Raw genomic sequence first — 25,376 nt, forward strand, 5'->3', positions numbered from 1 at the left:
CGAGCTCAGGAACTAAACTGTGAGATCATGACCTGAGTCGAAGTTGGATGCTAGCTGAGCGAGCCACCCAGGCACCCCTCAACTTGTTATACGTTTAATAAATTATTAGAAATAAGTGGCCCAATTCAATTGAGCTCTCTATTCTCAATTTACTACTAAATCCTCCTTTAGTTGTTAATTTCAAAGTATAATTACATCTCTCATTCCCCAAACCCAGGATGAATGATTGGTTACCTTGCAGAGTGGGCCAGAGATTCTCCTGGTTCAGTTATCTAGGGCATCTATTTGAATATTGTTACTTCTCTGATACCTGAGCAAAGTGTCCATAGGCTGTACAGAGTGGGCAACTGTTTCAACTCCACGGACACAGGGGCAAGGGGACGGGGTAAAGATATTTGTAGGGCAAACTATGCACACAAGGGTGGGAGTATTCTGTCCCTCCACTTCTCTGCTGTCATTATTGCAACTTCTTTGGGTCCTGTAATTACCTCAGATGGGAGAGGAGGGGGTTTGAATTCCTCTTGGTGGCTGGGGTGGTGGCTAAGGCCTGGACATAGGGTGAACCACACTGAGGACAACCCCCACCCTTGAGACGAGCTCATTTTCATGTCAATAATCACAGGATTGTTGTACTTCAGTGAGTGAATATCAGTGAGGCACTCAGAACGGTGCCTCGTACACAGAATGCAACACCGAACACCTAAGAACGCAACACCGTTCCCTTGCGTTCGTTCCTCTCCTCCAGTGCCTTATGCAAACATGAACTCGACAGGTGTTTGCTGAGTGGATGGACGTTCAACTCTGTGCACCCTGGTGGCTTGAACTGTCTCAGAAGATCTCCCTTTTGGGAGATCGGTTGGTTCTTTTTCTTGCCTCCCTTAACAAAAGGGGCATTTGCTCAATACCTGAGCTAAATCTTGAACAAAGAGCTCCCCTTGCAGCTCTGTTCAAAGCGAGGAAGCTTCTGACTTTGCAGTAAGCTGGGGACCCCTGTTGGCAGCAAAAGAATAAAGGAAACTGGAAGCATCTGGATAATAAAGCTGCCTCAAGTCACTGCAGGAAGTAGCAGCTGTCTCCAAAAATGCCATTGCACCAGATTTTATATATAATAGGGAGGGCTGGTCCCTCTGGAGAGGAGACAGTCAAGGGTTCCTTCAAGAAGGAACCAACTTCTGAAAATCAGGAAACGTCGAAGTACTGACAGTCCAAGGGAAGGTCCGGCACCTCCCCAAAGTGAGTCATTTACTCCCGCGGAACCCGGAAAGTCAGGCCCATTTCTACACCTTTGTGGTGCCCCTTCCCTTACTCTATCCCCCAAGAATGTGGTCCGTGAGCAGATTTATACCTTTCCCACCCTTTCTTGCCGGAAGGCTCCCTTCCCATTGTTTCACAGGCTGACAACTTCTCCAAACTCTCCCTGGGAAGCCCTGCCCTGCACCACACCCTCTCCTGTCAACCACAGCCTCACTTGCTCTCACACCTGTCTTTCTGGGGCCCTTTAACCGTGAGATCTTCCATTTTACAAACCAGTTAAAGGTGTGTGATTAGGCTCCTAACAGCCGTGCTGTGCTGCCTCCTTTTCTCTCATTCCCTTATTCCAGCCTCGCAGCGGGAAGCACTCTGTTTTTCGAAGAAACCAGAAGTGAGTCGCTGGAGATTCCTTAATGGGGACGGGGTTTTCTTTTGGGGCGATGAAAATGTTTTGGGACAGGATGGAGGTGGGCGGTTGTACAATATTGTGAAGGTACTAAATGTTGTGGAGTCATACACTTTAAAGTGGTTAATGTTATGTGAATTTCACCTCGGTACAAAACTTAAATTACTTTTCCTGCCAAGTAATGGTTCAGATTCTCGGGTAACCAGGGTTAGGGAAATACTGTACATGGAGGAATGAGGAGAGACACCCAAGGGCTTGCCTTCCTCACAGCCAGAGGCCAAGAGGGCAAAGAAAAAAGAGAAGACAAGCCCAGGTGCCCCAGGGCGTGGGCTGAGGCACTTCCTTGCCAAGGCTTCAGCCAGCCATTGAGATAAAGCTAAAATACCTGAAGGTTTAACTTTTCTACAAGGGCAACAACATTTCTTTTTCTTTCTTTTTTTTTTTTTTTTAATTAAAAAAAAAATTTTTTTTTTTAACGTTTATTTTTGAGACAGAGAGAGATAGAGCGTGAACAGGGGAGGGGCAGAGAGAGAGGGAGACACAGAATCGGAAGCAGGCTCCAGGCTCTGAGCCATCAGCCCAGAGCCCGACACGGGGCTGGAACTCACGGACTCACAGACTCACAGACCATGAGATCGTGACCTGAGCTGAAGTCGGACGCTTAACCGACTGAGCCACCCAGGCACCCCAACATTTCTTTTTCTGTGACAGTCCCTTTGGCTGCGTTGGTGATAACTGGCCATTCAGGTTCTCTGCATGAAGTTGTTCATCCCATAAGCAAACACTGCTGGAGTCTGACAACAGCCTCTAAACTGGTTAATTTTAGCCTCTAAAGGCTAATTATCAAATTTTTAAAAAGCCAGCATTCACAGAGTTTCCTTTCACTTCTGCCTTTAGTAGAGGCTTCTGGAGGCATCCTGCACCTGGGTTAGGGTTTTCAGAGAAAATAAGGGTGCCCTGTTCAATTTGAATTTCAGATAAAGAACAAATACTTTTTTAAGCGTAAGTATATCCCATGTGATATTTGGGCCATACTTATATTGAAAACGTGTTCATTGCCTGTTTGTAATTCAAATTTACTGGGATGTCCTGTATTTTTACTTGTTACATCTGGCAACCTCTGAAGGACTCTCTGAAATTCTGACTGATAGGGTTGTAGGCTATGCTCAGACCGGGAGTTCAGAGCAGGCACGGTCTCCTCTGGGGCTTGTACTACGTCATCAGCCTCCCTCACCAAACTCCACCTCCACTCCATGAATATTCAGTCTCCCAAATGATTGTCTGGCTTCAAAGACCACAAGCCTCAAATTTGTAACAAATGCCAGGCCTGGTGGCAGTAGTAGCCCCTGTGATGTACATCAGGTGGGCAACAGCCTGCAGCATTGAAGCTTCCAAATGCAAACAAGCTGTGATCAGGCAGAGTGTAGAAGGGGCCAACCAAATCCCACAGCAACCTAGCTCCTGAAGAACATTCTGTGCTGGCAAGACCCACTTCTGGTAGAAAATTTCCTAGAGGGGCGCCTGGGTGGCTTAGTGGGTTAAGCGTCTGACTCTTAGTCTTGGCTCAGGTCATTATCTCACTGTCCCTGAGTTTGCGTCCTGCATCGGGCTCTGCACTGACAGCGTGGAACCCACTTGGGATTTAGCCTCTCCTTCTCTCTGCCCCTCCTCCACTGGGTGCATGTGCATGCATGCTCTCTCTCTCTCTCTCTCAAAATAAAGAAATAAACTTAAAAAAAATAAAAAAGAAAAGATCCTGGAGAGTTGCTAGAAGCTAGCCATTCTGGACTTTGACATTCTTCTCCTGCTTTTGTTCTCCTGAGTTATTCTTAGGCCACTGAAGTCTATGTGAGAAAGAAGACTAATCACAGTGGGAAAGTGGTTTGACAAACAATTAGGAACTCAACACAGCTTGATTATGCTACCCTGGCTGTGGGCTGGATGACCATTATTTAAAAAATATTTTTTTTGATGTTTACTTATTTTGAGAGAGAGAGAGAGAGAGAGAGCAAGCGAGTGCAGGGGAGGGGCAGAGAGAGAGGGAGACACAGAATCTGAAGCAGGCTCCAGCCTCTGAGCTGTCAGTAGAGAGCCCGACGTGGGGCTTGAACCCATGAACTGTGAGATCACGACCTGAGCCGAAGTTGGACACTTAACCAACTGAGACACTCAGGGGGCCCTGGACCACTGTTAATGCCCACTTGATTCAGCTAAGATCTAGACTCACGTACAGGGTAATAGAAGGAGAAGAACTCTGTGTCAATATCTAACCCCTGGAAATAATTGACAGGGCTGGTAGTAAACAGCACCCTCCCACTTCATCAAGCCCATCATTCAGCCCCTTTCCATCATTTGCTTGAAGATTGAAGGGGGAGAAAGGCTTGACCCTCATGATGGAACTCACCCCAGTGTCCGTCTTACCCTGCAAAGTTCAAACAAATCTGCTAGAGGCCGAGGTGGCGATCTTGTCATGTGTGTCTCCCTCAATGGAGGCAGTCTGCCAGACCCCCAGAAACACACAATGCTTTGGCTCCCACTCAAAAAACACCAACATTCATTGCCGACAATGTCCCCACCTACCACCAGTCCCTACCCACCCCTTCCTGGAAAATGTGATGGAGGAGGGGTAATGGGTCAACTCCAACACCACCTGGCCCTCAGCGGTAGACCTGGCCGCCGGCCCGGAAGCAGCCCTGGCCCGGTGCACAGACAGTTCCTTGGGGACGTGCACGGGGTGGCACATCCTTATTCTCACAGCTTCAGCTTCCTGTGGGCTGTGGAGTCACCTCTGTTGGTTTGGGTCTCTCTGACCTTGGATGATATGGGAAAGAGGCCAGTGGGTGAAATTGGGAGGCTGAGCTGTGATATGTCACAATCCGGCTTAGGGTGGGACACTTTGTCCCCAAAGAGGGAGGGTGACTTCCTACCACACCCAGCCACAGCACAGCCTTTCCCGGGACAACAGGCCCTCCCCTTCTCCCCATCTAACTCTAAAAATATATGCCACGTACGATGGCCCAGTTGCCTTCGGAGGTAATCCAAACCTGGCCAAGAAGCTAACACTCAATTCTTTGTCTACTGCTTCAGGAAGTCTTAACTCCCTTTAGGATAGCTGGGTTTTGGAGACTTTCTGGGGGGTGAGTGGAAAGTATAAAAGCATACTTTCAGAGGTTTGCTCACTAAACAGTGTTTGGCTGAAAACTCACAATGATTCCAGCGGCAACTGACTGAAATCGTACACTCAAATCGATGTTCGCTAATCCAGAAATCTTGTAAATATGATATGTTTCTCTCAAACATTTCAAACTGGAAGTGACTCTATCACATTTGCCTGGTCAGACAAAACGCCCTGCGGCCTCAGCCAGCTCCCAAAGGGAGAAGACGGTAAGTGAAATTTGGCTCACTCAACACGGTCTTGAAAAGACTAAGCAAAACAATCACTAAAATAGTCGGAGAACCTGATGATAGGACAGATCTTCCTTCTTTCATAGACTCAGTGGAGTAACTGAATTTCCTATGCACACAACCTGTTGGGGCCATTCAGATTACTGAAGTGAATGAAACGAGAGAGATTTTATTTCGTCTCAAGTTTTCTCTAGCTGTCCTTTTTGGAGGGTCTTTTATGTGTCCCTCGTCAAATTTCTCCTCAGCCTGGGGCTCCCTATTTGTCATTCCATGCCCAGGAATGCTCCCAGCTTGAAAATTCTTCAGGCCTCACTTCAAGTTTCTCCTCCCCAGAGAAACTTTTCCTGACTCCCTCTTTCTTTCCTGACTATCTCCTCCTGACTACTACCTTAGCTTAGGTTTTCTTGTTATAATGTCTTCCCGGTTCTTGTTACCATTAGAGCATTTACCACAAATGGCATTTTCATGTCGAGTTATGGCTCCTTCCTAAGCTATAAACTCTATAAACGCAGTGTTTTAGGGGCGCCCATGTGGCTCAGTCCGTTAAGCAACCAACTCTTGGTTTCAGCTCAGGTCATGATCTCACGGTTCGAGAGTTCAAGCCCCACACAGACTCCCCACTATTAGTGCAGATACTCTTTTTCTCCCTCTTTCCCTGCCCTTCCTCTGCTTGCGTGCATGATCTCTCTCTCTCTCTCTCAAAATAAACAAACTAAAAAAGAAAAACCCAAAACACAAAAACAGTGTTGTAGGTTGAATTGTGTCCCCTCAAAAAGATATGTTGAAGTTGTAAACTTCTGGTGCCTCAGAATATAACCTTATTTGGAAATAGGGTTGTTATTGGTATGATTAGTTAAAAAGAGGCCATACGGGAGTAGGGTGGGTCACTGCCCCAACATGACGGGTGTCTTTTTATATAAAAAGAAGAGACACAGAAACAGAGGCACACAGGGAGAATGCCATGCGAGGATGGAGGCAGAGATCAGAGGTCCAGCTGCAAGCTGAGTGCCAGCATAGCACCAGAAGTTAGGAAAAGGCAAGGAAGGATTCTCCCCTATGGTTTCTGAGCACGTGTGGCCCTACCAACACTGTGATTTCAGACTTAAAGGCTCTAGAACTGTGAGAGAAAAAAATGTTTGTTGTAAGCCACACCATGTGTGCAGTGCTTTGTTACAGAGCCCTAGGAAGCTAACAGAAGCAGGGATGTTACCTATTTTGCTTCTTGCTGTATCCTCAGCATCTAACTCCGTGCCAGCATAGAGTAGATGCTTAATGAAGATTTGCTGAGCGAACAAACAGCAGCCTTGAAGATTCGCCTTTTTTAAAAAAAGAATTTCAGTCTGGTTGCTGACTGTGCTTGAGGTCAATTAACATGATCTTGTTTTACACTCCTTTGAAGGATGATACCTTTTTTTCTTTAAGTTTATTTATTTATTTTGAGAGAGAGAGAGCGCACGCAAGTGGGGAGGGGCAGAGAGAGACAGGGACAGAGGATCACAAGAGGGCTCCGCGCTGACAGCAGAGAGCCCGCCTGACGCCTGACGCTCGAACCCACGAACCACGAGATCATGACCTGAACTGAAGTCAGATGCTTAACTGACTGAGCCACCTAGGCGCCCCAGGATGGTATCTTTTTAAATACAACAATAGTGTAACAAGCGAAAGAAGGAACTGACAAAATATTCTTTGCTACCTTTCCCCTGATAGCTCTCCATAGGAAAAGCACTGAAGTGCTTGAAGGATTCTCGCTAAAATTTAGAACTTTACCTGGAGGTTACTACGCGTTAAACCTGGGCTTCATAAGGAAGTGCATAGTGGCTGAGTCTGTTAGCAACACTTATTAGGAAGGATCCCGGACAAGCCCCAGTTAGGTGTTAGGGGTTGGGGTGGTATAAAGAGAGGGAATACATCCTCAAGGACTCATAAGGCTCAGCGGTGTGTAGGTGGATAGGATTCACACAGAAATGACAACTAACCTTTCTTGAGGGAATCAGCAAAGTGTTTACAGAGGAGGTGACTTTTTTATAAATTTTTTTTTCTTTTTTTCAACGTTTTAAATTTATTTTTGGGACAGAGAGAGACAGAGCATGAACGGGGGAGGGGCAGAGAGAGAGGGAGACACAGAATCAGAAACAGGCTCCAGGCTCTGAGCCATCAGCCCAGAGCCTGACGCGGGGCTCGAACTCACAGACCGCGAGATCGTGACCTGGCTGAAGTCGGACGCTTAACCGACTGCGCCACCCAGGCGCCCCCAGAGGAGGTGACTTTTGAACTGGTACATGGTTGGGGCTCAGTGTATATCACCCTGAGCATAGCGATTTCAGGAGCACCATAAGGGTGGAAAACAAATTGTAGGAAGTTAAGAAAGTATTTAGTAAGGTTAAATTATACTTCCAGGCAGTTTGGCTTAAAAGGAAGAAGAGGGAGGGAGGGAGGGAAGGAGAGGGAGAGAGAGAGAGAGAGAAAGACTTTTTTCAGTCTTCCCATCTCAATTATTAGCATCTGGCCAGCTGCTCAGACCAAAACCCTATGTATTAGTTGGGATGTGCTAGCTGTCTTAACAAACAACTCCAAACTCTCAGTGGCCTGAGACAACAAAGGTTTATTTCTTACTCGTGTCAGAGTCCAGTGTATGTTGGCTGGGGAAGGAGTGTTGGGGGAGGGGATGCTTGCGCTCCACGCGGCCAGTCAGGACCCAGGCTTCTTCTACCTGGCTCTGCCATCTTCTAGCAAGGTGCTACTCAGAATGTGGTCCATAGGCCAGTGCGGGTTCATGAACTCTTTGTCACCATTTTGTGCCAAGATAATTATGGAACTGAGAGTGTTCAGAAATTATAGCAGTTTGACAGAATAATTTTAGGTCTATTGAATCTAATAATAAAAAATAGAATTGGGCTTATATTTTGTCTTTTTTAAAATGTAATTTTCTCAGTGATTATTTTTACTGTATTTTATAAAAGTAGCAGGCCATGATAGATTAGAACTAAAAAGAAAAGCTCCTCACTACATATAGTTTCGGAAGCACTCTTTTAGCACCTCAGCCTCAGAGTCCTAGGTCTCTCTGCCCCTGATCAGCAGAGAAAGGAGGAGCGGGGGCATGAGGGTTGTGTGGGAGATCTGAGGCCCCGGAGTAACAGATGCTATTTCTGACAAAATCTCATCAGCCCAGTCTTGGTCACATGGCCCCACTTAACTGCATGAGAGCCTGGGAAATGTAGTCTTGCTGGGTGCCCAGGAAGAAGAGGAACTAGAATTTGGTGAAGTCATAGCATTGTTTGCCATTCTGTAGGTGCCATCTTGACGGGTTTCTTTATGGCCTACGTACAGTCCACTGGCTATCACTGTTAGCTCTGCCTCCACGGTATAGCCCCAATGTATCCACATCTCTTGTTTTCCCACTTCTACTGTCTTACTCCAAGCCATCTAGCGGGTCTCTGTACTTCCACTCTGCCCTGCACACTTTTGCATTCCCACTGCCTCTTCCCTAAACCACCTTTCTCTGCCCAATATCAAGGGTAAAGTGTTTACTTATGATTGAAATAATGATGTCTGATTTGCTTCAAATAACCCAGTGGGGGAGGGAGGTTGGTGGGAATATAGATGATAGGTATTAGTAATTGTTGGAGCTGGGTGATGGGCACATGGAGATTTAGTATATTTTCTACTTTTGTATTTGCTTGAGATTCCTATAGTAAGGGGTTTTTAAAAGTAAACTTTTAGACCATAAACGAGGTTATATCCAAGGTGACTGCTCATGGTTGTGCGGTTATGGTGTGCTCAAGTGTGCCAGCCTGGGGGACAACGGGAGGCAGAAATCTGCAGGACAGCATCTCTCAGGGGGCCCGGCATTCTCCCAAAGGAGTCTCTACAGAAAATGGTGGCCATTATCATGCCTTTCCTCGGTTTAAAACCTGAGGATGATTTTCCACTGTAATTGGTATATGGCGATTTTTTTTGTAATGCCTCAACATGACAAGAGTCCACAATCTGATGTCTGTAGTCCTGTTGTCATTGTTGTTATTATAGGCTGAATAATGGTCCACAGATATGTTATATCCTAATTTTTGCAACCCATGAATGTGACTTTACATGGCAATGGCAAACAGGACGCTGCAGGAATGATTGAGTGAGGAAGGATCTTGAGTTGGGGAGATTCTCCTGGATTGTCTGGTTTGGCTCAATGTAATCACAAGAGTTCTTTGAAGTGAAAGAGGCGAGACAGACTCTCAGGAGAGGAGATGCTGGGAGCAGAGGGTGGAGGGCTGTGACTGCTGGGGTTGAAGATGGAGGAAGAGGGCATAAGCCCCTAAATGCCAGCAGCCTCTAGAAGCTGGAAGAGGCAAGGCAAACAGAGCCCGTGGAAGGAACGTGGCCCTGTGACACCTTGATTTTAGCCCATGAGATTCGTGTCACACTTCTGACTTACAGAACTGTAAGATAATAAATTTGTGTTATTTTAGGCCACTAAATCTGTGGCAGTTTGTTATGGCAGCAATAGGAGACTAATACAGTTATATTACTTGATATCCACATGCTGTCAAATCCAGAGGTCGACCTGTGGACATCACACACTCCTTGCTGGCTACTGTCTGCAGACCAGGCTTCGTCAGCATTGTCCATCTCCCAATCTCATCACCTGCCTTTTTCCTTTCACTTGCTTTGCTTCAGCCCCATGAACCTTCTTTCTCCCTTAAACTCCTTCAGGCCTTTGTTTGCCATTCCTTCTGCCTGAAATGCTCTTCACCCAGCTCTTACATGGCCAGCTTATTTAAGCATTTGGGTGGCAGCATAAGTGTCACCTCCTTAGAGATTTTCTTTGACTATCCCCTCTAAAGTAGCCCTTCCCACCCTTCTCTCTCATTACCCTATTTCATTTACTTTATAGCACCTATTATTCTTTTAAATAAGCTATATTTTTAGAATAATTTTAGATTTCATTAAGAATAATTATTCTTTTAGAGTAATTTTAGATTTACAGTAACACCCCCAAAGATCATATAGGAAACTCCCATATACTCCTGCCTGCACTCCCAATATCCCTTATTATTAACATCTTACATTAGTGTGGAGCATTTGTCATGATTAATGAGCCTATATTGATGCCTTATATGAAACTGAACCAGACTTTGTTCAGATTTCTTTAGTTTTAGCCCAGGATCCTATCCAGGGTCCCATCCTCATCCAGGGTACCACAGTACATGCATTGAGTTCTCCTGTTGGCCGTGATAATGTTTTTTTGATGACCTTGACAGTTTTGAGTACAGGTCAGCTCTTATGTAGAATGTTTCTCAACTGAGATTTGTCTGGTGTTTTTCTCATGATTATCCTGGAGTTTGGGGGACTCCATGATTATTACAGGTTCAAGGGAGAAAGACTATAGACGTAAAAGAGCATTTTCATCACATTGTATCAAGGGTTTATGATTTATGATCTGGTTTGGTTTATGTTGGTGTTGACCTTGATCACCTGGCTGAGGTAGTGTTTATTAGGTTCTCCACTAGAAAATTACTCTCCCCCCTCCCTCCTCCATTTGATCCTGTACTCTTTGGAAGGAAGTCAGTATGCACAACCCATACTTAAGGAGTAGGAAGTGACACCCTTGCTACTTTTCGAGTTTATTGTATTTATTTGTTTGATTATGTGTTTTGAACATTGTTACTGGGCTAACCCACAGATATTCCCAGCCTCCTTCTTACCTGTTTGCAAGCAGATGCAGGAATCCCAGATGCCTGTTTTCCTTGTTCCGTCCTGACAAATGAAACGGAAGGAAGTCAGTCTTCTGGTATGTTTGGGAGGAAGCTTTTTCTCTCCTCATAAAAGAGGTAGCCTCTGTTGTTCTATTGTTACCTTCTTCTTTGCACCCTGAAAGTGGAATCCTGGAGCTGCTGTGGCCACCTTGTGACAATGAGTGGCAAGCATAATGGCAAAAAGTCAACATGCTAAAGACACCAGAGCAGAAATACATTTAAAAAAAAAAAGTACAGTTGCTTTGATGGCAACTGATGCCAGCCATCACCTACCTTTGGACTTAGTGTTATTGAGAAGAGTTTAAGCCATTGCTAATGAGGTTCTAGTTCTTGTAGCTGAAAGCATTCTTTTTTTTTTAATGTTAATATTTTTTGTTTGTGTTTGAGAGAGTGTGTGTGTGCATGCACACATGAGACAGAGAGAGAGATAGAGAGAGACAGACAGAGGGAGAGGGTGGGGTGGGGGGAGTAGGACAGGGGATCCGAAGTGGTCTCTGTGCTGAGAGCAGACAGCCTGATTTGGGGCTCGAACTCATGAACCATGAAATCATGACCCAAGCCAAAGTTGGATGCTTAACTGACTGAGCCACCCAGGTGTCCCTATAGCTGGAAGCATTCTTAACTGATAAGGTATTCCTTGCTTGTCTTCCAAAAATGAAGTTCTATAAGGACAGAGACTTTGTCTTGTTTCTCTCTGTTTCTAGGGGTTGACAGAGTAGATACCTAGTATGTTCTCATTGTATGAGTGAAGAGACAGATGACAGTTTAAGGGAGAGGGAAGAATTTTTTTTTTAATTTAAGAAAACTAGGGCGTGTTTGTAGGATAATAAGAAGGCACCAGAATAGAGAAAGAGATTGAAGGTATAAAGAGGAGGGGAGGGAAAAGATACTTCATGAAGGATGGTCTCAGAAAAAGGGGAGGGAATGGGATCCCATGGCCTAGTGAAGGTGTGTGTTAGATAATAAAGGGAGAAACAATCAAATAGAGGCTCTTAATCTCTTCAGTCAGGAATCTGATTGATCTGAGAATCTGAGTTGAGAATCAGGAAGCTATGGAGCCTTTCTCCAGAAGAAAGCATGTTGTCACATATAACCATATTTTTACATGTAGTTTCATGAAATTTGCCGATGCTGCTCCTGCAATCATCCACGGCTCCTTAACGTTTACATTTTAGGACCAGTGCAAATAAAATGGGAGAACTGATATCAGGTTATTAACTTTTTAATGTCCTAACTAAGGACATTGAAGAATAAAAGTTACTGTTTACAATCTCATCTTTTCATTAAAGAATGGTTACGTTCCTCTCAAAAAAGCAGGAAGGACCTAATCTTTTAGAAAGTACTACTATTTATGTTGGGTAAATTTAGCATCACAGATAACTCACTGCATTGTCCTTAATAAAAGCACAGTGCAGGTTTTAAAGTCAAACAATTTGAGTCAGCTCTGTTCCTTACTTGCTGTGTAAGTAAGAAACTTGGGGAAGCATCTAAACCTCACTAAGCCTTGGTTTCCATCACAGCAAAACAGGAGACAATAGAACCTAACTCATGGTTGTTGTGAGATTAAGTATAGTAATGCCAGTAAAGCAAATGCTAACACCCAGAGATGACCAGTTAACTCTGGGGAAAACATCCTTCTGAATATGGATATAAAAATGATCATAGAGGGGCACCTGGGTGGCTCAGTCGGTTCAGTGTCTGACTTTGGCTCCCGGTCATGATCTCGCAGTTCCTGGGTTTGAGCTCTGCATCAGGCTCTGTGCTGATAGGTCAGAGACTGGAGCCTGCTTCAGATTCTGTGCCTCCCTCTCTCTCTGCTCTCCCCTGCTTGTGCTCTCTCTCTCTCTCTCTCTCTCTTTCTCTCTCAAAAATAAGTAAGCATTTAAAAAAATTTAATTAAAAAAGATCATAGATACACAGATATAGATACAGCTATAGATACAGCTAGAAACACATGTGCATGTTCACCCATGTGCGCACATGCACTCACACACACACAGCCACAAGCACATATACAGGTCAGATGCTTCTGTGTGTATTTCTTTGTACTCTGCTTTCTCTCTCTCTTAACAATATATGTGAATATGTATCCTTGTACAACACTATTTTGAATGGTTACATGGTACTCTAGAAAATGGCATAGCATCATTTATTTCACTGATCTTATCTTGTTGGATGTTGAATTTATTTCTGGTCGTTTGCAATGATAACTCTGCAATGACCTTCTTCGTAACTGAAGTTTTCTCATACCTATGATTATTTCCTAGGAAAAAATCTTATATGAAGAAATGGTATATTAGAAACATAAATTTAAAAAAAAAACAGACTCTGGGGACGCCTAGCTGGCTCAGTCGGTTAAGCCTCCCACTCTTGATCTCAGCTCAGGTCATGATCTCACAGTTTGTGGGTTCAAGCCCCATGTCGGGCTCTGCATTGACAGTGTGGAGCCTGCTTGGAATTCTCTCTCCCTCTCTCTCTGCTCCTACCCCATTTGTGCTTTGTCTCTCTCTCAAAAAAAAAAAAAAAAAACAAAAAAAAAAACCCCACAAATAACATAAAACAAAAAACAAAAACAAAAACAAAAACAAAAACAACCCAGACTCTGAACCATAGAGAACAGAGGGGAGATGGGGCAGATCGCTAAAACAGGTAAAGGGGATTAAGAGTACATTATGATGAGCACTGAGTAATGTATGGAGTTGCTGAGTCACTATATTGTGCACCTGAAATTAACGTAACACTGTATGTTAACTACACTGGAATTAAAAAAATATATCTAAAAAAAAAAGTCTTACACAGTTTAAGTTTATTTGCCTTATAAAGTCATTTTGACCTCCAGAAATATTACGTCAATTTCTATTTCTCCCAGCATGTATGAAACTGCCCATTTCTGAGCTCTCTCACATTACTATTTTACTCTTCTAAATTTTTCCTTTTCTTTGGAGAAAAATTATATTTGATATTTTAATTTATATTAATGTGACGACCAGTAAAGTCAGGTTTTTCAAATGTTTACTGGCTAATTATACTAATTACTTTGTGAATTTGCCATCTGTATCTTTTATATATTTTTAGAATATTTTCATTTTCTTTTTTTTAAATAATTTTTTAAATGTTTATTTTTGAGAGAGAGAGAGAGAGAGAGGGAGAGCAAGCTCAAGCAGGGGAAGGGCAGAGAGAGAGGGAGACACAGAATTCGAAGCAGGCTGTAGGCTCTGAGCTGTCACAGTGCAGAGCCCAATGTAGGGCTTGAACTCACTGACTGCAAGATCATGACCTGAGCCGAAGTCACAAGCTTAACTGACTGAGCCACCCAGGCACCCCCATTTTTTTTTAAGTTTATTTATTTATTTTGAGAGACACAGAGAGAGCATGCTCAGGGGAGGGATAGAGATAGGGGGAGAGTTAGAATCCCAAGCAGGCTCTGTGCTTTCAGAGCCCAATGTGGGGCTCAAACTCACAAACCAAATCATGAGATCAGGACCTGAGACAAAATGAAGAGCCATCAGGCATCCGAATATTTGCATTTTCTTATTGATTAGGAGTTCTTTATATAACAAAGCTAATAATTCTCTTCATTCATTATGTTGCAAAAGACTGCATCATTTATATTTCTGAAACCTAATTGCTCAAAGACCTACCGAAGGCCTTGGGTGCTAACAACTATCTTGTTCTTTCATAGGCTTGGAGTTTTTAAGCCAACACCTTGGGTCTGATTGTTTAAATAATTTTAGCTGTATGAGCTGACCCTCCTTTTTCTACCTTGAAAACAAGAGTAAATTTTTCACCTCCAACCTGGCCATTGATTGATAACAGCACAAGACTTTAACATTATTCTTATTTTCCAAGTCAGTAGTGTCTTCCTTTTGTTGATAGTTCACATGCTATGGCATTCCTTATGATACTCATAAGCATTTTGGATACAAAAAGAACACATTCTGTAATTATCATGATGTTTTGTAGAACCAAGTATGCTAAAAACAGTCAAACACATTCTAGACCCTTAATAAGTATTTGTCAAACTGAACGAAAGGAAACTTCTCAGAATGTTACAAAGCTATAAAGTCTGATATAAAATAGCACGATTTGCTTTTAAAAACTTTTTCAGGATGGAAGTGAAAGGTGTCAGTAATTGACTTTCCCTTTAGAAGGTGATCAAAGAAATTATGGCATGCCTCACTTTTTTATTTCCTTTCTTTCTTTTTTTAATCTTAGATTGCTAGACCAGACTCAGCTAGTTCTGCAGCTGTGTTCTTGGCTGGGTAGAAATGCATCTCCATTTTTTGCTCCAGTGACCAGCTATTGTACTGACCATCTCTACCTTTCTTTTAGTTATGTGAAGCAAAGCTCTTAAAGTTACCTGAATATTTGCATAACACACATTGTCCTGAGTTTGTCTGAGCGATTCTAAAGTAAACAGTTTTTTGGCTTTCAAACTTACATGGCACTAAAGAATGGAATTTAGGGTTGGCTCAGGGGGCGGATTAGACGAGGTATTATAAATTCCCGAGTGTGCCCCAGGATTAGGGTCTGGCTCTTATAGGCTCCAAGATTTTCAATTAAAGCTAGGAATATTATCCTGAGTTTATGTTGTTTTCCATTGCTGCTGCTGCTTTCTGCCAAGCAAGAGTTCATGACGGATTTTTTGCCTGTTCTCAAGCAAATAAGAGTAGGCAACACTTACATAGCACCCTCTTTCATATATTAGGCACCAGGCCCCATTTTTCACATTAACTCATTCAATCCTGATAACAAACTTATAAGGTAGGTTGTATGAGGACAATGATAGTTGCTGTAACAAATAAGCCATGGGATGTTATTGATTTAATCCAATAAGTGATTATTTCTCATTGCCTGTAACCCATTTACAGGTGTTTGGTAGAAAGTTTAGGGACCCAAACTTCTTTCATTTTGTCGCTTTTCTATACCTTAGAGCCCCACAGTCTTTCTCTTCTAACCAGCAAATGGAAAACAAAAACAGGGGATTCTCTGTTGGAGGTTTTAAATGTGTGAGGCCTGAAGGCATTGCACATCTGCCCATGCCATTTTCCAGAACTCAGACACATGGCCTCATCTAACCTGCAAGTGTTGTTAAATACAGTCTAGCTGTATTTCCAGGTAAAAGAGAAAGTGGTTTTGGTGAACATACAGATTCTGTCACAGTCCACTCTTTGGTTACCAAATAGCCTCACTCAACTAACCCTTCTTCCCACACAAACAACACACTCATTCTTTTCCCAAAAGAGACAACCCATTGCCCCTTGCAGTTACTGCAGTTATCTAAAAATCCAGCATTTCTGGGTACTGTGTGGCCTTCTCCATCAGGATGGGATGTTTTCTTCATTGCCCGTTGATCTCTGAACTGAAGGGACAAACTTCCATGTCCCATTCATACCCAATATAAAGTGGTGGGCAAGGACAAGATAAAGTAATAGCTGTGCCCAGTTGGAAAGGGAAGACAGAGACACACAGCAATGTGGATAACTGACAATGGTGAAGGCCCAGTGGGAAGGCATTGTGCTGTGACCTGGTCCTGGGAGTAGGAGTAAGTACCTTGGCTCCTCTTTTCTTACTATAGCCTGATTTTCCACTCTGGGAGGAATTCCATGTCCTTTGTTTTCTGTAGTCCTCTCTGCTTTCTGGAAGGTTCTTCCTTGGCTGTTATCCTCCGTGGCCACCTATGAACCCATGAGATGGGTGTGGAGGAGCCTGTCCTTTCTGAGGGCTACACAGCTTCTGAAGCCCACTTCCTACTTGTGCAAATTTGGAGACTCAAAGGTTGGTTCAAGGTTCTAACTATCAAAAGCCTTTTAAATCTAGGTTTATTTTTCTTTGGCAGTATCACTCCCTAAAAATTCAGAATGTGCTAATCTTTGCTTCCCAGAAATCCCATGAGCAAAAGTTCATACCCAAATTTTTTTCCTATACATGCTTCTCAAGCTTCATTTATGTATTTGCTTCCTCTCTCATGCTTCTGTCTGTTGAGCTGAGAGTAACTGTCTTGAGACTATCTAAAACAATAGGCATGGATGGGAATGTCACATCCTTACTCAGATCGTTGTTAGTAGGCTTGAGTCAGAAGGGGATTTTGTTGCTCAAATATAGTTAGCATTTGGGATCCAAAATGAGTAGGCTTTTATAACCCTTGAGACCGACTATTTCTGGACTCTGTAGCCTCTTTTACTTCTGTTTACAAACCAGCCAATCTTTCCTAAACCCCTCTCTTTCTCATAATTCTCACTAAGAACAGAGTTGTACAAAAATGCCTACCTCCTTAACTCGGTGCCCTACGTGTCTCATCTCACCCTAGTCCCTGACCTGGGAAAAATCAACACATCCTATTACTCTATTTCCAGCCACTTCCCCTGGACTACAGGCTTAAGTAGGCATAATGTCTGCCATTGAAGGCAACAGTTGTATCAGATTTTTGCCACTTTACGAAACAGGTTTCTTTCTTTCTGGTTTCTTATATCACTTTCCTCACTAATTACCACTCAACTGCTGAGCTGGTTCTGTATTGTTTTAGGTTTTGGTGATGGCAGCACTCCACTTCTAGCTGCCATTTTTTATATTGCTTGGCATAACAGTAGCTGCTATAACAAACCTTGGAATTTCAGCTTAAGACAATAGTTATTTCTTCTCATAGCCAAGCCAATGTAGGCACCTTCCACATGGTGACTGAGGGCCTCCAGCTGCTGCCACCTTGACTTTTGCCATATGCTGGGATCATGGAGTCCTTTGCTTTCAGACAGAATCAGTGAAAACATAGAGGATCATCTATGGGAGGGTTTTAATGGTCAGGCCTAGAGGTGGTACACATTAGTTCTGTCACATTCCATTGGCCAGAACCCAGTCATTCCACATCGAGCACAAAGGAGGCTGAGGGATATAATCTAGTCCTGTGCTCAGTGAGAATAGGGATCAGGCTTTGGGGAATACATGAGAGCCTCATTGATAAACATATAGCACCAGAAGAACTGAGTCATAAACCAGCAAGTTCCTTGTGTTTTCATAGCATGTTTGTCTCTATAAAGAAGGAATGTGTCCTTATAGAGACCTAAGTGCTTGATCACATCTGAGAGTGAGAGTAAGGACTTTGTTCTTAAATGGTGAGTCAGGGCAACCCTTTCCTGGGCACATTTTCTATAAGGATAAACTTAGAATAAATTCTACCTGTACCTCCTCCTCCCCCCCACCCCCCCACCCCCAATTTTTGTCTTTGCGGATAACCCAAGGATTTTCTGGTGCCAGAGAGCTTGTACTGGATGGCCATAGGGAGGTAGTGTCAGGATGGGAAGCATTGGGGCTTTGTCAGAGTAAAGGGCTGGACACTCATTTCTTCAGGGATGTTGACTGATGATGTTTTCTCTCAGAGCAGAACTTGAGTGCCTATAGTTTTGGGATGTGACCCCAAAAAGCACAATTAAGGAAGTGGGAGATGTAAGTCAGAGAGGAGAGAAAACCCAACAAATAGGTTATTGTTGGGGCAACAGGGACTCAATCTTAGTAGAGATCTCTTGAGAAACCATGTGGGGCATGCTTTAGTATTCTCCCAGTGAAAATCAAGGAGGCTGGGGCATTTTTACAACAACTCCCAACCATGTTGATTGAGGGTTGGTCCAGGAGGATTAAGTACCACCTCCCCCATCTATGGGCTATATTTACAAGCAGTCTAGCAAGCTCCTGTGACAGGCCGAGAGGAAGACATCTGCAGACACATCAGAGGGGAGCTGCGAGCCTGACCTAGGGTCTGTCCATTGCTGCAAGAGACCTCGGGTGGTCCAGAGAAAATGGGGCACCTGCTGAGATGGGAAGAGGCACAGGGAATGAGAAACAAAGACTCAGATATAACACAGACTCTCAAAATCCACCTGGCAGACCTCATTGGTTGTAGCTGTCCTCTGGGTGGGGCTGAACTCTGCCTCCATTGTGTATTAACTAATATTAGCACTTAACATAACACTCTCCAGTTCCATCCACGTTGCTACAAAGTGCCAAGAGACTCTTAAAAACTGAGAACAGACTGAGGGTTGATGGGGGGTGGGAGGAATGGGAGGGTGGGTGATGGCTATTAAGGAGGGCACCTGTTGCGATGAGCACTGGGTGTTGTATGGAAACCAATTTGACAATAAATTTCATATTTAAAAAGAAACCTAGTATTAGCAGCCAGCAGTAATAGAGCATTTACTGTGTCCAGAAGCTATACTAAGGGCTTGACATAAATGATCTCATTTAATGTTCATTGACCATCTACTATGTACCAGGGGAAAAGCAAGAGATGAAGAAAACTTACTCTCTGTACTTAATTTAAACTCTGGCAGGAGGGATAAAGAGAACACAAAGGTTTTATACAGCAAAGGATCTATTGGAGTCCAGGACGGTTACAAATAAGTATGGGTCTCTGGGACATGAAACTGACTTCTGGATGGAGGATCAGGTGTTCCTTAAGGAAGAGAAAGAAGGAATTTGAACCTATCCTTGAAGGATGGGTAGGAGTCTGACAAGCATATTGGGGGAAGTGCATTTGTGGACAAAGTGATGGAGTGTTTGGGAAGCTGGAGAGGAGGAGACAAGATGGACATTGCTAGGAAGCTGTCACAATATGATCGAACCTAGGAGTTAGACAAATCTGTAAGCCAGATGTGACACCAAGGTCAAGAAAAAGAAGCCAGATCAAGCATTAAATTGAGGGTAGAGAATATCTCCAGTAGCAAGCAATAAGTATGTGGGAGAAGAAAAGTTTTGGGGAGGAGCGAGATACAGGGGGGTAGAGGCAAGTGATTCAGGAATAATGTCATAATTGCTAGATGTCTGTAGCAATCCATTCAACCATTCAGTATATACCCCTCATTCATTGTTCTCATTCATTCAACAGATATTTACTAAACACCCACTGTGTTCTAGCCACCCACTTACATAATGAGGACACAGTAGAGTAGAAATCTATGACCTCATGGAGCAGATGCAGACAATAGCATGTTTTAAAAATATCTAGTATTTCAGATAAGTAGCATGGAGAAAACCAAGCAGCGAGGGGTGACAGGGAGTACTACGTGGGGAAGAGGGCTGCTATTTTAACGAGAGTGGTCAGGGATGGCCCTGCAGAGAAAGTGACGTATGAGAAAAAGCTGAGGTTGTAGGGGAGTGAGCTATGCATCTCCTTGGCAGAAGAATGCAACTGTGAAGACCCCAGGCAGGAACAGGGCCTTTTGGTCTGGAAATAATGGGGAAACTGGGCACGGCTGGAGCAGAGTGAGTGAAGGACATGATGGCTGGTGTGAGGTTAGAGAGAGGAAGGCAGAGCAGATGATGAAGGTCAGTGGTTTTCAGTGGGGTGGCACCATTTGATAGGGCTTCTGAGATTCATGGGGCTGTATTTGTTCTAGTGTAGTTGTGTCTAAATATTTCCATGTTAAAATACATAATCCATATTTTATTATGAATTGCTTTCTCTTAATTCTGCTCTGTAATTTAGATAGGGCATTATGTGATTTTCTTTTTTAAAAATTGTATGTGGAGTGTGGTGATATTATCCTTAAATTTGATTTCTGGACTGTAAAGGAGGTGTTACACAATGTTTGCTACTAATGGAGGCTTTGAGTCCACCAGGGTCAAGAGCTTCTGAAGAAAGACCAGAAAGGCCATTGTAAGGGCTGTGGATTTGACTGCAGAGCAGAGTGGTCCGAGTAGAGTTAAACAGAGAAATATCATGATCAGATAGGATTAAACAGTTCTCACTGGCTACTGTGTAGAGAGCAGACTATAGAGGGCAAGAGCAGAAGCCAGGAGGCCAGTCAGGAGGTTACTGCAGCGTCTTAGTCTGTCCAGGCTGTTGTAACAAAAATACTATAAACTGGGTAGCTTATAAATAGCAGATGTTTATTTCTTACAATCTTAGAAGCTGGGAAGTCCAAGATCATGGTGCTAGCAGTCTTGGCATCTGGTGAGAACCCAGATGGCTTTCCTTTGGCTGTCACATCACATGGTAGAAGGGACCTCTCTTATAAGGTCACTAATCCCACTCATGGGGGTAGAGTCCTCACGATGTAATCACTCCCAAAGGCCCCCACCTCCTAATACCATCACACTGGAGATTAAGTTTCAACATGAATTTTGGGGGGACAGACATTCAGACAACAGCATGAAGTAACAGTGGAAGATGATGGTGACTTGGATTGGGATGGTATAGTGTGGAGGGAGAAGTGGTGTAATTCGGGAATATTTTCTGAAGGTGGGAACTGTAGGGTTTTCTGACAGATTTGATGTGGAGTACAAGAGAAAGAGAGGAGTCAAGAATGACACCATATTTTTGAACTGAGCAATGAGGGACATTGATGTTATCAGCTGGGATGGGAAGCCTATATGTACAGTAGGTTTTGGAAAGCACCAGAATTTATAGGACACCAACTATGTGCCAGGCACTATTTTAGGCACCAGGAATTTTCACAGGTCTGATGTGGAACCTTACATAAAGAAGTTCTTCAGAACAGAAGCTGAGGCTAGCAAGGACCAGGCTGCTCTGACATGTAGGATTCCAGCTAGAGTGTAAGTCCTCTGAGGTCAGAAGCATGATCTGGCATCTTGGTCATCTTGGCCACCCACTTAGTATATGCTTGGTCACTATCCGTTGAGTGAATGATGATTCATTGTCTCTAATTTCCTTGATGATCCAAGTGAAAATGGGATAAAAGTCTACCCTGTGTGAACCCATGAAATTATTAGAATAGCTGTTATGATTTTATCTTTTTTTTAAATTTTTTTTTTAATTTTTTTTTTTTTTTTTTTTTTTTTTTAGCGTTTATTTATTTTTGAGACAGAGAGAGACAAAGCATGAACGGGGGAGGGTCAGAGAGAGGGAGACACAGAATCTGAAACAGGCTCCAGGCTCTGAGCTGTCAGCACAGAGCCCGACGCGGGGCTCGAACTCACGGACCCTGAGATCATGACCTGGGCCAAAGTCGGCCGCTTAACCGACTGAGCCACCCAGGCGCCCCTGTTATGATTTTAGACAGGGGTTTCTTTTAGCCCATTTTGAATATTCTTATATGGCTGTGGCACCTCCAGGCCACACACAGTGTGTTTTATCCCTGAATCTGCATGCAGGGCTTACCACATAGGAGGTTTTGCTGAATGAATATTTATTGAATGAATACATTTAATCTATTTTTGTTTTGAGAGTGAGAGACAGAGCTGGCAAGCAGGGGAGAGGGGCAGAGTAGGGGGAGAGAGAGAATCTTAAGCAGGCTCCATGCTCACTGCAGAGCTTAATCCCATGACCCTGGAACCATGACTTGAGCCTAAATGAAGAGTTGGATGCACAACCAACTGAGCCACCCAGATGCCCCATTTTATGTATTTTTAAAGAATATGTTTATTAGGTAGATTTTATGATATAATTATAGTATTTATTTCATTTGTTTCCCAAGTTTTACTTTCTATTTTATAATGGTTATTGTATATATATTCTTTATTAACTATAGTTTTTATGGTTGTGTAATAATCTATTTTACCTGGATAAACTATAATTCCATTATTTTCTCATTAGTCAACATTTAAGATTCTTTCAATATTTCAGAATAATAAACAAGATATCAATGAACATTTCCCTTAATGTACTTTTAATGTATGTAATGTATTTTAATGTACTTTAGGTTATTCCAGTAGGGTGTTAAGATTTCTTGATCAAGGATTATGATAGACATTATTAACATTTGCCAATATCTGTTTCTTCACTCCTTTTGGGCAGGCAGAAAACTTCACTTCTCAGCCTCCTTGCCATTGGGTAGGGCCATGTGATGTGACTAGTTCTGGCCAATGAAACATGAGGGGAAGGGACACGTAAACCTTACCTCTCTACCAACCTAAGGAAGGTAGGCTGAGAGAGCAAGAAGTCAATGTTTGTTATATTAAACTTCTAGGACTCCAGAGTTAATTTGTTGCCATAGCTGAACTATTCTATCCTGACAAATACACAGACTTTGGACCTTATTATGGATTAGGGTATATACAGGAAAATTGCACAACAGTTGTATATAGTAGATACCCAATAAATATCTACTTAATGAATCAGTGAGACTGCCAAGAATACATGAAAATACCAATTTCATTGTTATCAACAGTAATGGATTTATTATTTGATTGTTCTAGCCAATTTAATAGGCAAAAATATTGCCATGGCCAACGAAAAATCAACCAATTTCTTTGCTTCTTGAAAAGGCTGAACGTTTTTTCATCTGTTGTTAGCTATTTCTTCTGTGGTGTATTATTTGTTCAAAATCTGGGGCACCTGGGTGGCTCAGTTGGCAAGGCATCTGACCCCTTACTTTGGCTCAGGTCATGATCTCATTCTTCATGAGACCGAGCCTGGCATCAGGCTCCATGCTGACAGTATGCAGCCTGCTTAGGATTCTTTCTCTCTCTGTCTCTGTCTCTCTCTGCCCCTCCTCCACTCATACAAGCTCTCTCTCTCTCAAAATAAGTAAATAAACATTAAAAATCTTTTATTCATTCTCTGTAACTATTTATTGAATGCTTTCACTGTTTTAGATATTGGGGATATAGTGGTAAATGACCTTGTTATCATAGAGCTTTTATTCTAGTATGGGAAAAAAACGACATGTAAACAAATGCTTACATATTTTAGTTAGTGGTAAGTGCGATGAAAATCCAGGTCAGTGGCTTCAAGATAGACTACGTATGTCTTCACACGGGGTCATGTAACATCTTTCTGATAACATCAACTTTTGAAGAAAGGGAATGAGCCAAGAAGATACTGTGAAGAAAGGTGTTGCAGGTGGAAGGAATAGCACATAGGATGGCTGTAAGGTGGGGGTACCCTTGATATTTTGGGGTTACAGTGAGAAACAAGTCTGGCCGAAGCAGAATCAGCAAGGAGAAAGTAGTAGGAGATGGAATTGAAGAGGTAAAAAGCTAGAACATATAGGGTCTCCAAAGCCACTGTTATATCTTTTGACTCTTCTTTGGAGTGTTATGTGAGCCACTGGGGGCTTTCGAGCTCAGGAGTGATGTGATATGATCTACTATTTGAAAGGATTACTCTGGGAGCACCTGGGTGGCTCATTTGGTTGACCGTCTGACTCTTGGTTTCGGTTCAGGTCATGACCTCACAATTCATGAGATTGAGCCCATGTTGGGCTCCACGCTGCCAGCGCATAGCCTGTTTGGGATTCTCTCCTTCTCTCTCTCTGCCCCTCCCCCACTCATTCATGTTCTCTCTCAAGATAAATAAACATTTAAAAAAATAAATAAAAGGATTCCTCTGGCTTCTCGGTAGATGAGATGACATGGGAGAAAGCAGGGGACAATATTTTGATGGAAGATGAAGACAGCTTAGACCAGGGTAACACCATGGATAAAGTGAGAAGGGGTCAGATTCCTGATGCATTTTGTAGTGGAGCTGATAGGGTTTAATGATAGACTGCACATGGGGCCGGCTGAGAGAAATGGAGTCAAGAATTATTCCAAGGTTTTTGACTTGAATAACTAGAAGAATGTAGTTGCCATTTACTTTGTTGCTTTATTGAACCATATTTGGTATTTTTCATGGTTCCGGAAAAAGCCATGAGAAATCAAAAGAACAGTGTACTGGGGGGAGCATGGTGTTCACTTTCCAGATCCAGGGGTCCACTGATTGACTGAAAGCAGCTGTGGTCTGCGTCCTGGCAGCAGTACAGTGACTCTCACCTTCTCTGGCTCTCCTCGCCATCTCCTTTTCACTTCCAGAGACAAGGCCTCTGGTGTGGCTATCTCTGATGGCATCAAGGTGTTTTAATGATACGCAGGTGCACAAGCCATCTATGCCGGAGGAGGTGAAGAAGCACAAGAAGATAGTGCTCTGAGACCTACAGGGGGACAGAAAAGTCCTCTGGGAGGAGGGCCAGGCTGGCAGCAACCCCTATGTGCTTTGTCTGCTGTTACAGCCTCTGTGATGCAAACTAGGAGATGGAGGAGAGCAAGAAGGGGACCTTGTGTTTATCCTCAGGACTTCTGAGTCTGCACTCCTTGGGAGCAGAACGACACATGCCAGCTCCTAGGATGTCATCTAGAAGAAGCTGATGGAGATTAAGCATGAATTACAAGCAAACTGTTAGGAGAAATTCAGGCACCAATGCACCCTGGCAGAAAAGCTGGGGGGAGGCAGTATAATTTCTCCCTGGAGGAACAGCCTTTGTCTTCCTCCTCCTTCCATCCCTGATGGTTCCAGCCTTCCTAAACTACTTTTGATCTGATTCCTCTTAGGTCGAAGCAGATCCAGTGTCCCTAGGCACTGCAGTTTATGGAGGGTCTGTATTTTTTCAGCAACAGTTCTGTTCCCCACTTGTTCCTCCTCATTCCTTTTTAAAAATTTTTTTAAATGTTTATTTTTGAGAGAGAGAGAGAGTGCTGCATGAGCAGAGGTGGGGCAGAGAGAGAGAGAGAGAGAGAGAGGAAGACAGAGCATCTGAAGCGGGGAAGTAGGCTCTGAGCTGACAGCAGAGAGCCTGATTCAGGGCTTGAACCCATGAACCTCGAGACCATGACCTGAGCTGAAGTCAGATGCTTAACTG

General features: G+C 43.3%; 1 pseudogene; it reads left to right on the forward strand.

The window, feature by feature from the left end:
• Positions 1-4,223: 4,223 nt before the first annotated feature.
• Positions 4,224-25,058, forward strand: LOC122240537 (annotated as a pseudogene).
• The last annotated feature ends 318 nt before the right edge of the window (positions 25,059-25,376 follow it).

Source organism: Panthera tigris, chromosome B4, assembly GCF_018350195.1.
Source record: "Panthera tigris isolate Pti1 chromosome B4, P.tigris_Pti1_mat1.1, whole genome shotgun sequence".
Classification (NCBI taxonomy): domain Eukaryota; kingdom Metazoa; phylum Chordata; class Mammalia; order Carnivora; family Felidae; genus Panthera; species Panthera tigris.